Source organism: Manis javanica, chromosome 12, assembly GCF_040802235.1.
Source record: "Manis javanica isolate MJ-LG chromosome 12, MJ_LKY, whole genome shotgun sequence".
Lineage (NCBI taxonomy): Eukaryota > Metazoa > Chordata > Mammalia > Pholidota > Manidae > Manis > Manis javanica.
Window position 1 is genome coordinate 31,702,221 of NC_133167.1, and position 6,788 is coordinate 31,709,008.

Below are 6,788 nucleotides of genomic sequence, written 5' to 3' on the forward strand. Positions count from 1 at the left end.
CTCTCCCTTCTTATTCCTCCTCCTCCATTCTTCATATATTGGACGTTTTGTTCTGTGCTCTTTTTAGGAGTGCTCCCATCTAGGGTGGTCCCTCTAAAATACCCTGTAGAGGTGGCTTGTGGGAGGCAAATTCCCTCAACTTTTGCTTGTCTGGGAATTGTTTAATCCCTACTTCAGATTTAAATGATAATCGTGCTGGATACAGTATCCTTGGTTCAAGGCCCTTCTGTTTCATTGCATTAAATATATCACGCCATTCTCTTCCAGCCTGTAAGGTTTCTGTAGAGAAGTCTGATGGCAGCCTGATGGGTTTTCCTTTGTAGGTGACCTTTCTTCTCTCTCTGACTGCCTTTAATACTCTGTCCTTGTCCTTGAGCTTTGCCATTTTAATTAGTATGTGTCTTGGGGTTGTCCTCTTTGGGTCTAGTCTGTTGGGAGTTCTGTGTGCTTCTGTATTCTGAGCAACTATTTCCTCCACCAGCTTGGGGAAATTCTCAGCAATTATTTCTTCAAAGACACTTTCTATCCCTTTTTCTCTCTCTTCTTCTTCTGGTACCCCTATAATGCGAATATTGTTCCTTTTGGATTAGTCACACAGTTCTCTTAATATTGTTTCATTCCTGGAGATCCTTTTATCTCTCTCTGCATCAGCTTCTATGCATTCCTGTTCTCTGGTTTCTATTCCATCAATGGCCTCTTGCACCTTATCCATTCTGCTTATAAATCCTTCCAGAGATGGTTTCATTTCTGTAATCTCCCTCTGGATGTCATCCCTTATCTCTTGTGTATTTCTCTGCAGCTCTGTCAGCATGTTTATGATTTTTATTTTGAATTTTTTTTCAGGGAGACTGGTTAGGTCTGTCTCTGCAGATCCTCTCTCAGGTGTTGTCTGAACTATTTTGGACTGGACTAAATTTTTTTGCCTTTTCATGGTGATAGCGCTGGCTGTAGGCAGGTTGGGGTGTGTCAGCTGGGAGCAGAAAGTCCTTTCCTGCTTGCTGGATGCCTTGCCCTTCTCCACTCCCTGTGTCAGTTACTTGCACTCCTGGAGCATCCTCCAGGTCAATCCCCTAAGCTGCTGTGTGCAGGGTCTCCATCAGAGCAGCGCAGAGTCCTGCAGGGTGTGGTAGGCATGCCAGGTATGCTGCTTTGCAATAGCAGCACCCCTGCCGGTCAGCTGTGTGCCAGCAGTGGCCTTTGGGTCTGGCCCGGGCGGCTGTGCATTGGGCTAGGATTCCAGTTGGCTGCTGGGAGCACAGCTGCTCCCTCTGGCACTGCTGCAGGTGCACACGGGCCTCTCCTGCACAGACCTTTCCCGGGCTCCTCTGGTGCCACTGCAGCCGGCGCACACAGACCACTCCTGGGCTGTTCTGTTGTCGCCACGGTGGGCTGCTCCCAGTCCCCTCTGGCCCCGCCGGTTCACATGGGCTGCTCCTGGTCCCTTCCAGTGCAGCTGCCCCCAGCACTCCCTGCTGCTCTCCCACTACTGGGCCGGTATGTCGGGGTCCGTGCCAGTTGGGGGAATGACTGGCAGGCTGCTTAGTGCTGTGAGGGGCTTCAGAGCTGCGCTGCCACACAGGGGTTTAGGGTGCCTAATGTTCACCGGGATTCCCAGCTGCTGGCTAAGTGTGCCAGGATGACTTTGTCCAGCTGTGGGGTCCCTGTCTCTTTAAGATTTGCAGAAAGCACTCACTTTTCTTTTGTCTCAGGGGCACTGGTTGTGAGTACCTGACGCAGGTTTTGCTTTTCCGTTTCTCTAATATCTAGCACCCCATGCACCTTGTGTCTGCACTCTCAGTGCGGATTTCTAGAGCTGGTTGTTTAGCAGTCCTGGGCTTTCACTTCCTCCCTGTTCTGACTCATTGCTTCCTGCCGGGTTCTGGGGTGGGGGAGCATTTGGGTCCCACCTGGCCACGGCTTGTATCTTACCCCCTTCGTGTGATGTTGAGTTCTCACAGGTGTAGATGTATCCTGGCTGTTTTACTGCATCCACTGGTGTCTTTTTTAGGAATAGTTATATTTATTGTATTTTCATAAATATATATGTTTTTGGGAAGAGATTTCCACTGAACTACTCACGCTGTCATCTTCCCATGATCCTCCTTATTTTTTAAATTAGAAAAAAAATGTTATTTCAAAATAGTAGTTCCTCAAGCCTCCAAGAAGAATAGAAATGGTGTAAAGTCATTCAGGTACTAGAATTTTAATTTTTCCTGGTGGATTCCACCAGATCCATATATTTAGCTAGAATGGGAGTACTTGCTTAAAGCAAAAGATCATGAAGACAACAGAACAACTAACTATGTGGCTAAAACTTACAGTATAAAAGAGCTCCCCTAATATTTAATGCTGTATCTGTAACACAACTGTGGGTAAAATTGTAACATTTCCAGAATATCTCGCCTGGCTTTAGTATATCTGCTTATCAATAGGCGTTCAGAGGTGGAAAGAAGTATGGCTTTAGTGCATTTGCGTCTTTCCTCAGGGGTGGAGAAGTTCATCGGTATCAATGGGTAATTACCTGGGCAACAGAGGGCTTATCTGTACCTGAGAGGTGAGGGGGAGGGCCGGTATTGTTGCTGCTGGAGCAGAGAAGAAAGATGGCCTGAGACTTCAGTTTGTGAGAAATAAACGGGTTTTAAACTTTATTTCTCCCTTTGACTGATTTTGTTTTTTAGGGGCATTTTGCCCCAGGATTTCCACTCCCGTGACTTACAACAACAAACCATAAATTATATGCAGAAGGTCCTGATATTTATTCCATCTCTTCTTCATTATAGAACTGGTGAAAACCCTTAGCTGAAAATGGCTAAGTCATGTTTTCTTTTTTAATGTGTCTTCTTGTGTAGTCCAGTGCTGATTTTCTTTCATGTGTCCTGTTCTTGCAGTATGCAGATCTGGCTGGGAAGCAAAGTGACTTTTGAGATCAGTGCTTTTATTACTATTTGCAAAAGCAATGATATTTTCTAACCCTGTAATTTCTAAATGATCATTTCACATAGATATTACCAATTTTATTATCAAAGAGACTTGGCCATGCTCTGTCCTGAAAGCTCTGCTCTATGCTAGCATCTCTCACTCAGCTTCTTTATGCTTGATGTGATCAGCAATTTCTGAACTACATTGACAGATGAAAGGTATAATTTGTGTATTTTTTTCCCACCTTATGCAAAAAAAGTGGACTCTATTGTATTTCCTCTGTAACATGACTTAAAACCTTCCTGTCCATATTTCTTCCTGGGTTTCACTGTTGAGCCATTTTAAGCTGCCACTGTGAGGTCTACGATAGCAATTACACCATTGTATTGCAAATTATATCCTTAGGAAGCCAGGAGATTATACAAATTCCCTAAAGACTGAAACTTGAGTCTCAGGATTTAACATAAGTCTGACACATATTAGGTCCTCAATAAATGTGTTGCTGATTTGAATAAATGAGTGACTGAACATTTAAAAGTATCCTCTAAAGAGCAGACAAGCATTAAGAGAGATTTTTAAATGAATTTAAGGTATAATATTAATTTCCTGAAATAAAAGTGAAAAGCCAATTTAAAAATGGGCAAAGGATATAAATATATATTCCAAAGAAGATACACAAATGACCAATGAAAACATGAAAAGATGTTCACTATCATTAGCCATTAGAAAAATGTAAATCAAAAACTTCAATGAGAAACCACTTCACACTCACTAAGGTGGTTAAAATAAAAAACACAGACAAAGGTGTTGAGAAGAATGTGGAGAAATTAAAACACTGATATACTACTGGTGGGAACTGAAAATGGTGCTGCTGCTTTGGAAAGCAGTTTCATAGATCTTCAAAAGTTAAAGAGTTACCATATGACTGAGCAATTCCAATCCTAGGTGTAATATAACTAAGAGAAATGAAAACATGTCTAGAGAAACGTTCATAGCCACACTAGTTATAATAACCATTAAGAGGAAGCAACTCAAATGCTCATCAACTGATAGATAAATAAAAATGGTATATCCATGCAATGGAATATTATTTAGCCATAAAGAAGAGTAAAGTACTGATGCATGTTACAATATGTATGAATCTTGAAAATATTATGTTGAGTGATAGAAAATAGTCACAAAGACCACAGATTGTATAATTCCACTTACATGAAATGTTCAGAAAAAGCATATCTAGAGATAGAAAGTAGACTAGTGATTGCCTAGGGTTCGAAGTAGAGGGGATTTAGGACTAAATGGGGCATGACCAGTCCTGGCTAAGGAGTTTCTTTCTGGGGTGATGAAAAAAGTTTTAAAATTGCCTGTGGTGATGGTTGTACAGCTCTATGAATACACCAAAAATTATTTAATTATCCACTTTAAATGGCTGAATTATATTCTATGTGAATTATATCTCAACAAAATTGTTTTTTGAAGAAGGAACTGAAGGCATTTTGCCAGTAACAGTTACATTACTAATCCTCAAACTTTCACTTCTTTTGGAGGACATGTTTGTTTTAAGAACAGAACTATACTGAGAAATGTGTCACACTTGTAAAGGAAAAATCTCTTCGTCCTGATACTGACCTAAGAGCAGGAGGAAATCAAGATAATGAAATTGGATCACTTCTTTCCCATGGACCTTTATCTAATAGTATCAGCATATTTATAAACAATCTGATTTGTTGAAAACAATGCCTGAAATCTTAAGCTGTTTTAAGATATATGAAGGAGGAAAAAAAACCCTAATTGTAAACTTTAGGCCTTAAAGTAAATATCAGTATTTGTAAGCTTTGCTTAAATTACCAGGGGCCTTTCTACTTCCTTTAAAACTCTTGTTCAAGAAAGTGGTATATTGAGCAAGAGACAGAGCTGTGATAAGAGGAGAATTTTTTATAATAATAGTGCACCTGCACTCCTGCAGAGATATCATGCATTTAGGGACAGGCTTGTTTTATTTTTTCTCAAAGAACTGCCAGCCAGTAATACTACCATTAAATCCCATGCAACAATTACAGCAACCAAGATGATGAAACTGATAACTAACGGTGTGACTCCACTACAGTGTGGAAGCTGGTCTCTCCATCACAGAGATTTCAGTACGAGGGCTAGAGAAAGAAAAATTAATGAGTCCAGAAAGGAAAATAAATGACAAGAAAACAGGGAATGAAGTTATTAGCTCACTAGGATATACTTAGAAAATCAGCTGAAGTCTGCAAGCATTTTTGCAAATAACATCACAGCAGGAATACGAAGGTGCTCACCTCCTAGAATAGTGCCCGGAGGATGGATTTATATGATTTTTTAAACAATCAATAAAGTGACATTTACTTAACTGTAACAGATTACAAAGCACTTTCTCCTCTATTTTTGCATTTGAGTATCCCTCCAGGGAGATGGCTAGGGACAAGTATTGCTTGTCTCATCACCACTCTCAAAAGAAATGTCTTATATTGAGTTCTTATATCCCATGCAGAAAGGGATGTTTTGACCCCACTACTTTAACCCAATAACTGTTGTGACTAGGAAACAAAATTTCATGGAAGTGATAGCTACAAAAGAAAGCTCCCTAGCAGTAGTTAAAATTGACAGTTTGATAAGGATAAAAATTTATTGACTGAAATGAACCTCACTGTAAAATGTACATAGAAAAGAAATCTAATCAAGAATTAAATTGGGTATAATTATTGTTTAAATGGATATATTCGTAAATACCGGGCTCAAAATGGCAGGTTAAAATCATGCAACTGATTCAAGTAGGGGGATAAAAAATGAGGAGAAAAATGGTAGGATCAAATTGGCAATATTGACTTGATTTTTAGAATCCTGCCTTCCTTCTTATCTTAACTTAACATGATGTTAAATAAGTCTCACTCTCAGGTGCTCTCTTTACCTGTAAAATGAGAAGTTTAAAGGTAGGAACTACATCATTATGTTGTTGATTAAGTGAGATAGTGCATATAAAGCGGTTAGCATAGTAGTGGCATGATAAAGGGTATTTAAACCCTGCCTTTTCCAAGAATTTATTGTATTCTTGCAGTATACCAGGCCAGGATGTTTAAAAATAGGTCTTCTAATCACTAAATCACTTTACCCCATTTATAAGTACATTTCTTCTAATTGACAAAATACCCAAAGCATATATTTAATGAAGCCACAACAGAGCCTTACCTCTATTTTAAAATAAAATTTTAATTTATAAAACATCATTCCAAACAACTGTTGGGCTAGAGTAAATTAAGAATACTCCAGATTGTTTAGAGAATAGAAAATCAAAATCCTGTGTTTGTAAAAAATTTAACACATGAATAGTTATTTTAATTTGGTTATCCACCCAAAATTGCTTTATCTTTTTTCAAGGAAAAAAAAAAGGCCAGTGAAGTAATGACACGCGTAGTTTCACTAAAAAAATAAGGTATGAAACACTAGGAAATCATTTAGCTATCAGTCTCCTCATATGGAAAAATAGACATAATAAAATACATCTGTATCAGAGTTGTAAGAACTAATTAATACCCTTAAACTTCTTTGAAATTCCCATATAAAAAACACCTAATCTGATATAGAGATGGGTAAGGCATATATGGGAAAACAGTATTCACATAGAAGCTAAAATTGGCTCTTGTTTGTGTACCTTGACTTTCTACTTGGCAAGAATATAATTTAGTGGAAGGAATACTGTTCTGCAATTTTGAAATGAATGTCTCAAAAAGATATAATACTCATTCGTTTTTTATTATTTCATTCTTTTCATAGTAGCTATGTGCTACCAATCACAAATACATAAAGTGCTCAATTCAGTAGTCATATATATACAGCATATGGAATTC